The sequence below is a fragment of the Equus przewalskii genome, chromosome 28, assembly GCF_037783145.1.
Source record: "Equus przewalskii isolate Varuska chromosome 28, EquPr2, whole genome shotgun sequence".
NCBI classification, from domain to species: Eukaryota; Metazoa; Chordata; class Mammalia; order Perissodactyla; family Equidae; genus Equus; species Equus przewalskii.
Window position 1 is genome coordinate 35,558,538 of NC_091858.1, and position 17,264 is coordinate 35,575,801.

The following is a 17,264-nucleotide window of genomic DNA, read 5'->3' on the forward strand; positions in this document are numbered from 1 at the left end:
TATATGATTTGCAGGATTACAAGGGAACTGATTGCAGTCTCTCCTTTTTGTTTTAACCGTGATCCTTCTACCACTGCTCCAGGGTGGTGGTCTCCAGAGCAGATGCCGCCGTTTTCCTTAGCTGATGTACAAGCCAATCACTCCAGCGAAGCACCATTAGAACATATTCAAACCTAAGTTTATATTTCTTTGGCAAGAAAAGGGGTTAAACTTCATGAACTTTTAGTTATTATTTTTAATTGTGGTATAATAAACATAACATAGAATTTACCATGTTAGCCATTTTTAAGTGTACAGGTCACTGGCATTAAATACAGTCACATTATTGTGCAACCATCACCACCATCTGTCTCTGGAACTCTTTCCATTGTCCCAAACTGAGTCTCTGCCCCCATTAAACACTAACTCCCCATTTCCCCTCTCCCAGCCCTTTTATGAATTTGACTATTTTAGGTACCTCATATAAGTGGGATCCTACAGTATTTGTCCTTCTTTGACTGGATTGCTTCGCTTAGTACAATGTCCTCACGGTTCAGTCCTGTGCTAGCATATGTCAGGATTTCCTTCTTTTTCAAAGCTGAGAAATGTCCCATCATATGTACATACCACATTTTGCTTATCCATCCATCCATCAATGGATGCTTGGGTTACTTTTATGTTTCAGCTATTGTAAATAATACCACTATGAATACGGGTGTACAAATATCTCTTCCATACCCTACTTTCTTTTGGATATATACCCAGAAGTGGGATTGTTTGAGCATATGTAATTTTACCTTGAATTTGTTGAGGAACGATCATACTGTTTTCTACAGCTGCTATTTTACATTTCCACCAACAGTACACAAGAGTTGCAATTTCTTAAGCATCCTTAATTTTTAATATATCCATTGATATTATCCTTATGTGAAAAACCCTGTAACTGTGGTAGTATCCAGAAGGAAGGGAGCTCCCACCCAGCTGAGGACTGACTGACTCACCTTCACTCTCACGTTCCCTTCCAGTGTGTCAGGACTGATGGCCGTGCTGCAGTTACCTGGAACATCTATGCAGATCTCCCAACTGTGCCTTAAGCACAAGCTTATGTATACTTGTCTTTCTGAGGAACTTCATTTAAAATGTCGATAAGAAACCTATGAAAATTAACATAAATAATAAATTTTATGAAAATAACTGTATTTTTCAGAAACTAAGACAAAAAAAGTAGTGTGAGGCATAGCACCATTTTACATTTTTGTGACACATTTTAACATTGGGCTTGGAGGAAGAGGCTGGTCTTCATATCTGCTTCTATATTGAACATGCTGGGCTATGTTATTTTGGTTGAAGTCAGTGAAGAAAATCAGGGTTCATGGAGGTAGATAGTTGGAAAATAGAGGAATATTTTACTAGTCATTTTAGCCAATAGTGGATATTCTTTAGTACTATACCAAACTTAATAAATAGCTTTTTCTTAAAATTTAGTTGCAATGTACAATCCGAAATCATACAAACACTTTTTAATATTCTATTACAGTAAAATCCATTGGTCAATCTTGCATTGAGAATGAATCTTTTACCCTTGCCTGATTCTGTGGCATCATGCGTGGGTCATTTTGAAACTATTGGTTCACTGAGTTATTCAGATTTCCCATTTCTTGGTTTCAATACGCCCCCCCCCAAAAAATAGATACTTTACAATATCTTTAAAAATCACATTTGTTAATATCACTCCCTATCTCATCAAAAAAGTCCTTAAGTATTGGGAAGTTGTAAACGTCACAGAGGCAGATACTAGTTTTCCAAAATTCTAGTATTTGCTTAAAAACTCAAATTTTATCATCAGCAAAAATATTATCCAGTTATTTTTCAATGAATGATAGCTAATTATTCATTTTCAATTAAATATCACCAAATACCCAACTGTGAAAATCTGAATATCTGAGGATGGATCAATAGAATTCTAAGATGGCCCCAGTGATCCATGACTTTATAATGCTCCCCCTTGAGTGCAATGATGAGCTATCCTTCCTGTGATCAGGTTATGGTATATGCAGAGTTGGCTTTCAGAAAGGGACATTGTCTTCAGTGGCCCAGACCTAATCAAATGAGCCCTTCCAAGGGGCTCTTCCTGCAAAAATAGTCTTCATGAGAGAGATACAACATGAGTGAGATTCTCTATTCTATTGAAGATGGATGGGGCCACATGGCAGGGAGTGGCAGGAGGCCCGTAGGAACTGAGGGTAATCCCTGGTCAATAGTTAGCAAGAGGATGGGAACATCAGTCTAACAACTACAACAATTCCATTTCACCAACTACCTGATTGAACCTGGTAGAAGATTCTTCCCAAGGGCCCCCATTGAGGAGTTATTCTGGCGAACTCCTTGAATATTAGATCCAGGTCAGAGAACCTAGTTGAGCTGCACCAGGATTTCTGACCTGAATAATTGTGAGACAACAAAGTGTTGCTGTTTTAAGCTGTTTGTGGTAATTTGTTATGCAGCAGCAAAAAGTAGTATGTTCACCATGACTTGCTAGTCTTTCTTTTAAGTAAAAATGTTGTTCCATGAAAAGGCAGCAAGTTCATCTCTGAAATCAAAGAATTGAATAAGTATTTCCCCTCAACACAAGCACCATACTTTGCTATTAGCAGAAGTGCTTTATAAGTACTTCCCCTTTCATCAAGCAGAACACTGAAAGGACATGCACTAACAGGTTGAGATTTAAGGAAATTAACTATTTTCACTGCTTCGTTCTTTGCATTCTTAAGTGAATTTAAGTGTCATGAGGAATGCAATGATTATGGGTGCTGTTTGATGCCACTGCCTTGATTCATGCTGAGGCATTCGCAGTTTTACCTACCACTGTTTTTGTACACAGTAAAACAAGCAACTAATCTCTTGATATGAATGAGAAAACAGTTATGACCTAATAGAGCCCCCGACAGGACTTGGGGACCCCAGGCAAGTGCATCACTCTTTAAGAGCCACTAGCGTAGTTGATCTCATCTATTTTCCAGCTTTTCAGTGGCATCTGTAGGCTAATAATCCCCAAATTTGTATTTCTAGCCCAGTTCTTCTCCTTGCTCCAGGCTCCTGTAACCAACTTCTTAGCTCCACATCAAATAATAGGCATGTCAGACTCAACACATCCCAAACCAAGTCTTATTTCCCTACACAACCTTATTCTTTCTAGTCGGCTGCCTCTCAGTATATGCTAGATTTTTCTTCCAGTTGTTCCGAACATAGACCAAAGTTAAAAGTTATCTATTTTGTGTAATGGTCTAATTAGAAAACGTAACCTAAAAGAACTTTAGTTCATAATCTAGAATCTAAAAAAGCTATTTCAGAGCAATTTACGGAATGCTGTGCTACAACACACGTAATTCATGCCTAGACTGAGCAGTTTTATGAATGGGGGCTTCTCCCACCATGTTCTCTTCTAAGGTGAGTTATTAACAGCAGTATTTTGAGACGATTGGCAAGAGGTAAGATTTATAGATCAGAGATAAGTTCAAAGATAAGAGAGCAGATTCTTTTTATCAAAGAATGGTTCCAGATGTGTTTTAGGTTGGGTCAAATACTGTCATATTTAGTCAAGATTAGTGGCTTAATCAATATGTTGATGCCTTAGCTCTTGTGTCTTCAAGCTGTTAAAGTCACTTTCAAGTTCATCTTAACTTTTATGGAAGTTTGATGTCATTACATCTAAATGTTTTTGCCTGCAAATGTTTGCCTCTCAAAGGTGAAGATATCTGCATTGTCCTCCCTTACAATAACTGTTTGATTTTCTGACAAATTCCTAAATGTACAACACACACTAAATCTACCCCTTTTATGCTGGAGTTTTGGGGGGATTTTGGTGACGGTAGGAGAGGAGGAAAGAGGAAGGTGTCTATAAGTCTCTGTGACATTTATATATATCAGTATTTTCTATCAGAAATTTTCAGCCGCTAAAGAGAACTTTTCATTCTCTGTTATTTCTTCATACAGCTCCTCTCAGAAAATATCCTGTAATTAATGTCTCAAAAAATGGCTTAGGATGGTTCAGAGAAAATTTTCTTATTCCCGTATAAGGAGTTTACATTTGTGTCTCCTTTTTCCACTACATTAAGTTTGATTTAATATACCACTTAATGAAATTAATGGAGCTTTTCCAAAAGCATCGGGGGAAAACAGCAAAATAATAGTACTTACAAAATTAGAATAATTAAGAAAAAGTAGAGTAGGAGGAAACAACTTTAAACGGAAAATATTGTTAGAATTCAGAAACCAAAACAATTACAAGAATTTATTTGTCTCTTATGCTATGCAACTGCTGTCAGTTGTCTCGTGGCTGAAGCCAAAATGATGAACTCAGCCCCACGGTGGCCAGTTAACTTTCTGCTGTTCTGTGGGTAAACCCGGTGAGTCGTCTGACAGGACTGGTTATAAAAAGCTGGGCTAGGGATGTTGTGAATCAGTTCCCATCCATCCTCACCCCTGAAATCCACAATCACACCCACGTGCTCACACCTGAGCACAGGCCTGTGCTGCCCGGGTCTGAGGGGCAGAGCTGCTTACAGAAGAAGAAAAAGGATGGGACTTAGGAATCTCACCAACGAAAAAGCATTTGTTTGAGGATCGTGCAGAGGCTAGAGAGAGAAAGAGATGTTTTTAGTGCAGCCCAGTCCTCCCATTATTCAAACGGCTCAACTGTCAGATCCTCACCTCATGTGGGGCTGCTTTGAACAGCGTCAGTTTCTGAAGGCTTTACAACTCTGCCCCATGGAGTAGGTCTCCCAGGGCTCCGTTTACATGCCTACCGCTAGGTATCATTTGAGCTTTCCCATGGGTCATGGAAGAGAAATATGCTTTTATTCTTTGCATGAAAGAATAAAGACTTTGGCCACAAATACCATGAGCTCTCTCCCACTGTGAAATGCCATCCCTGTTTGAGAGTGTCAGCGCCCAGTGAATACCGTCGCTGTTAGAGGCATTGAAAGGTTTGCAGTAGCAGGAAAGAAACGTATGTCGTGAGATTTGTTGTTAACAGGCCCTCACCGCGTCTGAAAGGACACCTGTATTATATTGAAGCAGTTATGCAAATAGTTTTCATGGCGGATCCCGTAGTGATCAGCTTCAACCAATCTCACAAACAGAAGAGGCAGGAGTGGTACCAGGAGTTCACCAAGTGATGTGCCAGTAGCTCCCCTCCTTTCTTCTCCCCTCCTTTTTCTCCTATAAATTGCTAGAATTAGGATTCTTTGGTGAAGGCTCTCAATCCATAGCACTAAATGAGTTTTAGCAAAGCTGCACCAGTTCACCTCGCATTTGTATATAAGAATATCTTGACTATGGTACCTTTGCCAACACAGAGTTTTAGCATCTAAAAGAAAATATTTACTCACTTGGTAGTTGAAAAATGCTATCCCATTTTCATTTGCATTTAAAATAATTAGTGAGCTTATTCATTTATTTTTTGAGACAAATGTTACTATTATTGTCTCATAGTCTATACGTTATTTTATAGGGAGTTTGTTACTATGATATTTTTTTAATCTAGAAATAACTGCCTTTTCTTTTCTATGTTATTTGGTTTATTGATTGATTGACTATTGGTTTATTGAATGATATGCACATGGCAATTTCTCTGTTGGAAATTGGGATGGCAGGATGTGGTCCTAATACCTTAAGAACTCTGCTCAGGGAGTTTGTGTCTTCCCCAGCTTGCTGTGTGTGGTGAAGTTTAAGGGACAAAGGTGAGGAAAAGAGACAGTAACACTTCACAATGAATGTAATGACAAATTGGAAGTTCCCCTCCTAAACAAGCATTTTTCAAGCACTGTGCACGCCTACGATGGGCCAGACATGGCACCTACTTTATTTGTTATCTCATTCATTCTTCACTACAACTCTGTGAGGCAGGGGACATCACCTTTATTAAACATAAGAGGAACCTGAAGTTTAAGGACCTCTTAACATGCCACGGTGACATCTTTCTTGAGCCTCAGAACAATGATTAGATCTCCCATCTAACTCCCAAATCCACACTGTGTAAGTGTGAGGCTTTTCCTGTTAAAAGATGCAAGAGTTAGGCAAATGTAAAACTGGAATTGCCCTCAGTATATGTCCTAGTCTGCCCATGCTGCTATAACGAAATACCACAGACAGGATGGCTTACAATAACATTTATTTCTCACAGTTCTGGAGGCTGGAAGTCCAAGATCATGGCTCTGGCAGATTAGATGCCTTGTGAGAGTTCTGCTTTCTGGGTAATAGACAGCTGTCTTCTCCCTGTGTCCTCCTGGGGTGAAAGGGGAGGGAGCCCTCTGGGGTCTCTTCTATAAGGGCACTAATGCCCTCATGAGAGTCCAACCTTCATGACCTAATCACTTCCCAAAGATCCCACCTCCTAATACCATCGTATTGGGGGCTAGGATTTCAGCATATGAATTTTGAGGGAACACAAACATTCAGACCATAGTAGACTAGGAGGAAGTGAATGGCAATCAATATCTATTTAATGCATACCGTATGCCCAGGAGAGGACCAGGGTATATTTTCTGTGAATGATGCTCCTGCCATTGTTCAACCTCAGCTGAGATCTCTGCCCAGCAGCATGCTTTTTACTCTGCCTAGAACATCTTGTTTGTTCCTAACAATAGTCCTGCAAGAGGTGTACTGTTAGGCTCACGTTTCACAAGAAACACTGAAGTTAATTTTTCCAATGTCTGCTCTGTAATAAATGGTAGAGAGAATATGGAACTCTGCTCTGAATTAAATACCAACTGCTTTCCTCTATTCTGCATTATCTGCCTAGAACAAGAATGAGAAAATAGAATATTAGGCTCTTTAAAATTCAAACCCTTCATCTAATTGATGAGGAAAAAAACAGGGCTGTTGCTCAAGATTTCAGAAAAGTTCAAGAGTGAGACTGGAGCTCAGATCTTTATATTCTAGGAGAGACTCCTGTCTGCTGAGCCCTGGTGGCTTGCCTGGGAAAAGTATATTAGGAAATCTTTTCACATAATGAAATGTAAACAAGAAGACTATCTTAAAGGAAGGAGACACAAAATCTTTATGGGAATGTGTACATTATCCAGGACAATTCTGTTTACAGCCCTCTGAATGTTCTCTACATCTTAATTTGTTACCTGACCCACCAACCCCATAAGACATCAACCAAAACCCTGCTCAGAACAAGCCTAACACGTTCTCTTTCGCTTATAGGAAACCACAGAGGAAGGAGAAGATAGCTGAGACACATAGTCAAAACCAGTTAAAACTGGTTGACTGGTTGAAGGCAACATGGCAGTCCCACCAGACCTGACAGCTCATTATACACTCATTGTAATACATCACCATATTATGGAACACACCCACAAGCACCATGACAGTTTACAACTGCCATGGTAATGGATGGCAGGATATAACCAAATAAAGAAAGAAAAGAGGTGGCACCCTTCCTCCCCAGAAAAGCCTACGCATTTCCCCAAATAACTGAATTTTCCTCCCCTTCATTACCTTGACCCCTTAACAGCTGCTTAATTCCCCAAGAGCAGAGATGTTGATTTGCGAACTTAGTTCCTGCTTCTCCTTTCTCTGGCCATTGAATAAAGCGTGTGCTGTTGAACACTCAGCTTCAGTTTCATTTCAAATCCGCAACACTGAACAGAAAAGAACCCTCTGAGGAAGGGATGGATTGTGAGTATGAGGCCCATCCATAGGCCCGTCCTTGCAGCTCCTTCTGAATGTGGGTTGAAGTCCCACTGGAGCGAGGTGACATTGGTAACAAATTCAGGGAAGATGGTGCAGCAGAAAAGTTGTTTTTCTGGGCACATCATCTCACCCCTTTTTTTGCTTTTCTCCCTTTCTCCAAAGTGTCCCTGATTGGTGCCCCCTTCCTTCTCCCCTCTCTTATCCCTTGGCCCCCACCTATTCACCTCTGTTTTGGAGGAAATGGCCTGAAATGACATCTGTGGAGTAACGCAATGTATCACTACAAAGCTAAGTAAAAAATATTTTCATCCCAACATGTTCCAAGCTAAGTCCTCAATGTTCTTATCTCTAACAACTTAAACCACAGGGAGATGTATTATTTAATTAAATCCGTGATTTGTTAAGCACGTGGAGACAAAGTTAATAGCCTGCCTTCCAATTAAGCATTTTACTGTAATTACCCTTTAAGTTGGTAAAGGATCCACCAACAAAGTGTTTGTGGGTATCCCACACTAATTCTTCAGCTACCTAGACATGACCATCTGTGCAGCAGTATAACTTCACATATAAAAAGATTTTCTTTCAATTAATAGGGCTGTTAAGTGATGTTAGACTGAATGATTCTGATAACCAATCAACAAGGAATATCAACAATAAAGCTGTTAACATTGTGAAGTTTAGTAAATAAATATCTGTGACTTTTCACATGCCAAAGATCACTTATAACCAAGCTTAGAAAGGACTATTTCCCCAACCAACCAAAGAATGCTGGCTGATAGAAAACTATAAACAGTAACAATGAAATTTGATAATCTAGTTCCTAAAACTTGGTTGTCAGTTTCCTGAAGGGTCCATGTTCAAGGACATCATGAAATTTAATAAAAAAGTAGGAATACCTGAATATGGATCAGCTTACAAAGGGAGCTGCTGGCAAAATAACCTAGTAAAGAAAAGACAACAATTATTTCTAGATTAAAAACATGTATTATAATAACACTTAAACTCCCCATAAAATAATGTATAGACCATGAGACAATAGTAAGATTTGTCTCAAAGAATAAATGAATAAGCGCATTCATTAATTTAAATGCAAACAAAAATGAGATAGCATTTTTTAACTACCAAGTCAGTAAGCTTTTTCTTGTATACGCTCAAACTCCATGTTGACAAAAGGTGCTATTGTCAAGATATTCTTAAATACAATTGCTAAGGTGAACTGGTACAGCTTTTCTAAAAACCAGTTTAGACTTTTAGATTAAAGGCTTTGACCAAAGAATCCTAATTTTAGCAGTTTATTCCATGAAACTGATCAGAGTTTGATGGTGTGGTCAAAAGGTGTTTGTGTTATATACAGTTGCAAGAAGTAAGCAAAAAGCCAATGTCTAATAGTAGAGAAATTAAATATTTTATGATTTGTTCATACAACATAATAATATATTATTTGTTTTTAAAATATATTTATGATTTTAATCCATTAAAAGTATTTTTTAATATTTAATGGCCTCAATAAATCAGATTTTAAAAGTAAGCTATGTAATGACAAGGAAAAATGCTCAAAACAGAATAAAAATGTATTTACAGTTTTCTTTTTATTCTGTAAATACCACATGTGTGTCTCTACCTCTATCTCCCTATTCGCTTATATATACAATGCTCATAGAGCTGGAAATAAATACCTAAAAAATGATAACATTGGTCATTTCTAGGTGATGTGATTTTTCAGGCAGTTACTTTTGTTTCTTCTTGATAATTTTTAGGTTTTCCCAAATTTTCTGCAATGTCCATCTGCTGCTACAATCATAAATAAAAGTGTTCTGTAGACCAGGACAACACAATCAGTGCTATGTGACTCAGTGCATATCTTTTGTTATGGCAGGATTAGTACCAATAGATGTTTAAACCATATTTAAGCAACTAACAGACAAGTTCATTAAAAGATTTCTTAGATGATTGTTTAAAGAGCCAATTAATCAAATTCTGATTTTGAAAAATTTAGTATTATGAGAAGACATGATTACTAGTATATAATTATTTAAGTATAATGCAATAAAGTTTTTATAAAGAGAAAATTTTTAAATTTAAAGTGTGATCAAAATTAGTGGTATAATCTATAAAGGAGACAGCATTGCCTCATGGTGAAACACGCAGATTCCAGAATTGGACTTTGCCAGCTCTCATAATGGCTCTACCACTTCAAGCTGCATAACTTGGGATAAATTAGTTAACTTCTCCGTAACTCAATATTTTTCTGTAAATGATTGTAATAATAGCATAAATCTTATAACATTGTGGTAGAATTAAATAGGACGTATATAAAGCACTTTGCATCGTGTCAAGTGCACAGTAATTTTTAAAATTATTACTCATTAATAATAATATAATATTTTATTAGATGATCACATACTTCTATTGGATATGTGACCAAGGGAGTGACAAGGAAAGTTTAAATATGTGGCAGAACATACTAAAGCATCACATGATGACATTCAGGCTTGTGAACAAGGAGAAGCCAGTGACTTAGGAGGGAAACCAGCAGTGTGGGGTTCTGGAAGCGGAGGGCAGACGGTGTGTGGAGGAGCTAAGTGCATCACAGCTAAAGAGGAGCCTGCAGAACCAACCAGAAGACCGACAACAGGGAAGACACAGCTGACCTTGCTGAAGGCTGTCTTCAGATTCAAGAGAGAATGAGAAGCTACACAAATAGAACAGTGGGTTGGAGGAGTTTCCCCCCCTTGACCCTCTTCCCCTAGGAGAAAAGGGACAGTGGCAGCTGTGGGGGAGTGTGGACATGACAGGGCTCTGTCCGTCTGCTTGTTTGCATGCCGGCTTCTTTCTTGTTGGCTTGGTCTTGGTTTATAGAGATGTGAAGTGAAACAGCGTATTTGTGTAATAATGGGATTGATCAAGCGGGAAAGAAAAAAGTGATTATGCAGAAGGTGGAAAATATGATGACACCCTGTTTTCGAGGTGATGAGCTCTAGTGCAAACACGGTTGCTGACAAGGAAACGGCTCCATCATCTGTGGGAACAGCCACGATAAGAGCACGTGATTCGACCGACTTCTACTAGCATCAGCATGAAACTTACACTAAGAATTGTTAACAGAAAATAGGAAATTGGGTCAACACTTAGATATTTAATGACTGTTTATTGTTGTTATTCTTATTTAATGGTTGTTTAACTACAGAGACACTTTGATACGTAGTTTAAAAATTTCTTAAACGTGCGTTAAAAATGTAAAGTGATCTGAAGTTTGGTGACTCTTCTGCGATATAAACACGTAAAATCTAATGAAGAAATGTTAAACAGTTTGGGGAAGTTCTATGTAATTGGATCTATTAAGGAAGCATTGGAATATTTTGAAACCATTCCTAAAAGATTATGGTGTAAATGCTCCTAGGAAAAAAAAGTGAGCTTTACAGTAGGTGAAAGAATGAAAAACCCTGGAATTCTTCAAGATGTATGATTTTCAAAACATTTATTTTTCTCTTCAAAATGAGAAAGATTGATAAAACTCTCTGAGATACTGTAAAAGAAGTTTAGGGGTTGTTTCCCCAATAATAAAGGAAAACAGAAAATATCCCAAATGACACATAAACCAAAATATTTTTTTCTGAAGAATGCCATTTTCTCTCAATTCAAGAATAAATTAACATAAATACTGGAATTTTAAATAAATCATATTTACTAAGGTGATACTATAAAAAGACAATGTAAATATAAAAGATTTCAATAACTTACAGAATGTAATTGCTTACTTATCAAATCTAATGGAAAGCTATTGATTAAATAATTGTAAGAAAATTAAGTTAGAGAAGATTTATGACAATAATAAAGCTCAGTAGATTCATTTATATGTATTATATACTTAAATAGTTTATACATCTTATATTTATAGTGAGTGAGCCCTTGCAAGTCGAAGATTTCCTAGGATTTCACTATTATTGCCATCACTAAGTGTGAATCTTTGGTGTACTGCTTAGATGGGAATTTTTCAGCCTGGAGAGGCATTAGTAAGATTATGATAATCCTCCAAGTCAATAATAAGTCCAATAAACACAGTTTATATTTTGAATTCCAAAGCCCGAATTCTTCAGTTTTGTCATAGTTGGTGTACATATGGTCCAACAATTTCATCTGTGGTTTCTCAATGACTTCTGACCCTGTATTTACTAAATCAAGTTTGTTTGAAACAATTTTGCATGTTATTTATTACCTTGGAATTTCCTTAGCTCCCCATTATAGGTAAAGCATTGTTTTAGACGCTGAGTCCTCTCCTCTGGTACAGGAAGTTCTGGGGAATCAGGAGCAGAAGATCCGAGTTGGTTTCCTAGGAGGTCTGATGAGCAGGGGGACCTCAGAGAGGTCTGATGTCTTGCTGCCGAGGGCCGGGCAGAGAACCCGGGAGGGATCCAGGACTGAGCTCGAATAGGGGCCAATCGTGGCCATTGAAGGAGCAGGACATTCTCCATGCAAAGGAGAGAGAAAGTAGTTGCATCATGTAGAAACAGTATTATCGATCTGTTACCTCATTGCCTCTTTAAATAATAATGAAAACTGTTGTCATGTCAGTGTAGTGATGCTTCCCTCATGTTTTCAGACTGCCTAAAGAAAGTGGCTTTTAACTTAACCACAGAGACTATAGTGAAAGCAGCTGCTGTAGTGAAAAAAAAGGAAGAAAAAGTAAAGGAAACAAAATAATGTATCCCTTAGGTATGGTTATTGCTGTGATTTTCAATCTTTTCTACCTTTAATCTACAAACATTGCCTCCAGAATTTTACACCTTCCTAAATGTCATTATAAGAAAAGGGGGTTGATTTTATCTATTTGAACTTGTTGAATCTGAATTACTGGGAATTATTCAGCCAAGACAGAAGCGTGAGTCTCAAACTCTAATTTTTGCATCTATTGAATGCCCTCTTACCCCCCCAAAATAAACTAACGAAGAGAAAGGAAAACAAAGTAAATTTTTTTAAAAAAAACACAACTGGGTAGCTGGGCTCAAAAGGAAAAATGAAGCTTGAAGGCCAGCTCCAGAGTTTCTGATTCTATAGGTCTGAGATTGGACCCAAGAATTCACATTTTTATCAATCACAGAGAGTGATTTTATCACTCATTCCAAGATTTGAGAATGAATGGGCTAAATTTTGATCCGTGGAAAACTACAGGCTGTTGGAAGAGTTTCCCTGGGTGACTGGTCTTTCTTGGGGGGATTCCTGCAGCTCCTCATCTGTCTGCCCCACTGTCTCCCTCCCTGCTGTATCCTTCTTTCTAAGTGGAAATCCCTCTGCCCAGCCCAGGGGGAGCTGGAGGGAGGAGCAGGAGGACTCCTCAGGGGGAAAAGAAAGCCTCATGGGAGGCCATGAGAGAAAGGCCCTTGAGGATGCACAAGTCAACTTCCCTTTCTTTACAACATTGCCAAGAACTAGTGCTGTCCGATAAAAAGATGTAGTAACTTGAAACAAATTAGAAGCTAGTGGAGGGGATAGTCTGCAGCAGTACGGCACCATCTTACTGAAAAAAAAAAAAAAATCCCTGTGGAAATGAGATTCACTCGGCTACATACACTTATTTTCAAAATTATGGAATTTATTAGACTCTCAGATCAGTCCTGTGTGTTCAGATACTTTTATCACACCCTGAAGGCTACTCATTTTTTCTTTTTATTTTCTGAGAGCATCGAGTCCTGTTTGTTTTATCTGTTTACTTTGGGTGACATTTGCTTTGAGTTTTATGCTCTTTATTATCTCCCATTGATTCTCCTGTTTGTTATTTATTGTGCATTCATCTCCTCTCTCCTGAGTAACTTCAAGATGAACTAATTTCAGCACAAGAAAGCTGAAAGGATGGGAAACACACATCAAGGCATTTGCCAGTTCCAATTACAGCATTGTTCTGGGGAGATCTGATAGAGGAGATCCATGTGTGGCCAACAGAACTGTGAAGAGTGAGAACAGATTCCAGATCTCATGTTCCCCCTCCTGCATTGTTTATCACTGCAGCTCAGAGATAAGGATGGGAGAGAAGTAAGAAGAATGAGCAGGGAGAAGAAAGACGCCGGGTGCTGCGGGTGTTCTCTGGAAAGCAGTCTCTGGATGGATGTTAGAGTGCAGGATGCTCACTGGGGAGTGCCCTTTGGGGTTGTCACCCGTGGAAGGGGGAGGAGGCAGTGGCAGTCGGAAGCTGAGGTCAGGTTTCATGGAGGTCCAGAACAGCCGAAGTGAGGAACAGGTGCTTGAGCTGAAATAACTCTCAGTGTGGCCTCTTCCAGGCTTGTGCACCCTCACACGGATTACTCCTTGTTGTGGCTGCCCCTGGAAGCTATGACCCTGAGCAAAGTGACTATACAACTGAGCATCCCCTGAAAGGGGTGGACAGCAAGTGGCTACCCACTGGCCAGTCCTTTCCTGAAGGGGCGTCTGCCTGGTGCATCTCCATGTCTACCACGAGTGGGCTGAACATCAGGAGTCCCGTGATCTAGTCGTGGCGCTGGCCGTAATGATCGGTTTGAGCTACATAACCACACTGGGCTGATTTCTTCTTTTCTAATCCACGCTGTTGGGAAGAGCTCTCCAAGTTTATAAACTCCCTTCACACCCTTGTTTTCCCCCTGCGCACCTAGTGAAATACTCAGGAAAAGGATTCATACTCATTTGAAAAGATTTCATCGCCAAGATTTATAGTATTTAAGTGCTATGTCAGGTTATGTGACTAGATTAATGGGGACAGGATTCAAAAATCCAAGGCCAGACCCCTTGGATCATGCAAGAAGGGAATACTTGTATCTCGCTTATCCTACCAAACATGTAGAGTCATCACAAGAAAGAGATCAGGTGAATAAGAACATTTTGAAAAATAATTCAATAGTCTTTTGGTAGAAATTGTACCAACTTGCCATTATATTGGTGTTATGGTTATGAATTATATCCCAAACAAGGATCAATAGCCACAGCACCCATGTCCAATCACATCTGACACTGCGCTGTACCCCACCACCTGCACCTCGTTCCATTCCATCATCCCTCAAACTGTTGTCTCAGACACGGCACAGGTCCCCACCGTGGGAGTGCTCCTTAATCCGCTTCTACTCAACATCTCACATCTGCTGTCCCAGGAGCCCGCAGTGAGGCCATCCCTCGGTCTCAGCTTGACCACAGGCTCCATCAGAGAAAGCCTCCCCTTATTCTCAGTGCCTTGGCGACCATTTCCCAGACATCCAGATGCCCTTCCACCACAGCTTACCTGTACTGTAGTTGTCAGGCATCTCAGCTCTGGTGAAAGCCACCACCTCGTCGCCCTCCTCACCCAGGCACAGCTTTGTCTCCACCACCCCAGAATCTTCCCAAATGCCAGCCCCTCCCCTTCCTTCCAAAGCAGCTTCCTGCAATTCTCTCCTTGGGGGAGCTTTTCTTCAGTGAAGCCTTAGCCATGGAAAGGAGATGTCAATGCCAACATGAGGGTGAATTGCTTCTTTCCTTGAATTCAACAGCTTGCCTTTTAGGAGGGAGGTGGGAGATGGGAGAGAATCAGCTTTTATCCTATTACTGCAGAAAGAAAAGAAATAAAAGTATCAATATACTCTCCTTTCACTCTAACTTTGTGGCACTCAGATGATTATCATGGCCAGGTCAGGGCTCTTGGCATTTTCAGCTTCCTTCCTTTCCGGTGGTCCACATATCTCAGTCTCTACCCCCCATGCCTTCCATGCTCAAGCTGGTAGAACACAATGGAAAGGTGTTGGGTTCTGAGTGAGAAGATGTGAATCCACATCCCACATCTTATCCCAATGTACTTTCAACAGTCTGTGAACCTTGCTTTCCTGATACGAGTAAGACTCGGCATAATACCCACCTCAGAAGGTTGTGGGGGGAAGTAAACACCATAGTGTCTTTGAAGATGCTTTCTAAAATATAAGCTATTATACAAATGTCCCTTTGATGAGGTGAGATGAGAAGTGGGATGAGGAATTCTCAGAGGTAGAGCCACTGAGATGTGATACCCAGAGGGCCAGAAAATCCAGTGACCAGAAAGAAGAGAGCATGGAGAGGGAACAAATGTTCAGTAACATCAGTGATGGAAGGACGGTCCCAAAGGGCAATTCTTGGGGCGACTTCTAGTGCAGCCATGGGCATGCAAGTGATACAAAAGCAGTAATAAACACTGCCATGTACTGAGCCTACTGTGTCCAGGGTCCTCTGTTAAAGATGGTACATTTATTATGTCTCAGCCTTATATAACTCTTGTACTCCTGAATTCTGTATCAGCATGCCCAATGTATCAGTGAGGACTCTCCAGAGAATGAGAACCAATAGGATGATATATAGACGTATATATATCATACACTTTTAGATATATCAATTTTTTTGTAAGACTGGCTCTCATAATTACGGAGGCTGAGAAGTCCCAAAATCTTCAGGGTGATTTGGCAAGCTAGAGACCCAGGAGAGCTGACGGTGTAGTTCCAGTTCAAAGGCTGGCAGGCTCGTGACCAGGAAGAGTCAATGTTTCAGTTTGAATCTGAAAGCAGGAAAAAAATCCACACCCCAGAATGAAGGCAACCAGGCAGGAAGAATCCTCTCCTACTCAGGAAGGCGTCAGCTTCCTGGTCTCTTCAGGCTTTCAACTGATCAGTAGAAACGCACCCACACTAAGGATGGCAATCTGCTTTACTCAGTCTATGGATTTAAGTGTTAATCTCATCCAAAAATCACCCTCACGGAAACACACTGAATAATCTTTGAGCAAATATCAGGGCACTGTGTAGCCCAGCCCAGTTGACACAGAAAATGAACCATCATAGCCATTTTACAGATAAATCTGAGTTAACAGGCTACATAGCTACCGAATTGTAAGCAAAGATTTGAACCCAGATCTGTAGGCCAGGTCAGGGCTCTTGGCATTTTCAGCTTCCTTCCCTTCCAGTGGTCCTCATGCCTCAGTCTCTACCCTCCACGCCTTCCACGCTCAAGCTGGCAGAACACAACGGAAGTAGCTTTCAGTTGCTCTAGGCCCAGTCTCACGTACGTGAATCAGAAATGTTTAAATTAAAATAGTAATAATGTTAATATTTAAAACAGGAGCATTTAAATTAAACAAATGCCTCCACACTTTTTTTCCAGAAACAATCAGAAAAAGTGGTACTTCTTAAAATATTGAATTCAGGACCTAAAAAGTCAAGAAACATTTAAATCTGAGAACTGTGACTGTAGAAACCAGATCATATATTTTTGTTTATATTGCCTATAGGTTATAAGAGCCTTTTTTTTTTTAACATTTTATCCCCATCATGTGGATCATTCTTTTCCCATACTACCTCTCCAACAATGCATATTTTCTAAACTTTGGATGATTAAATGAATATATGAATAAGTGAAATGGCAATTTTCAATTTCATCTAAAATTTTTCATGAACATAGCAAATTTAGAAAACTCTATAGTCAGTACATCTAAGGTAAGAGAGCAATCTGACTGTATGCTTTGGTAAAGTGATAATGATTTATAGAATTTGCCATTGCTAGAGGTAAGCATGTTTGGGCGTAGAATGTAAACTGCATCACATATTATTTTTAGCTTCTGACACTGC

The 17,264-nt window shown here is 39.5% G+C and overlaps 1 protein-coding gene across 2 annotated transcripts in view; it reads left to right on the top strand.

The window, feature by feature from the left end:
• The window catches only part of CSMD1 (CUB and Sushi multiple domains 1), a 1,831,060-nt gene that overhangs the window by 1,161,052 nt on the left and 652,744 nt on the right, over window positions 1-17,264 (top strand). The window lies entirely within an intron of this gene.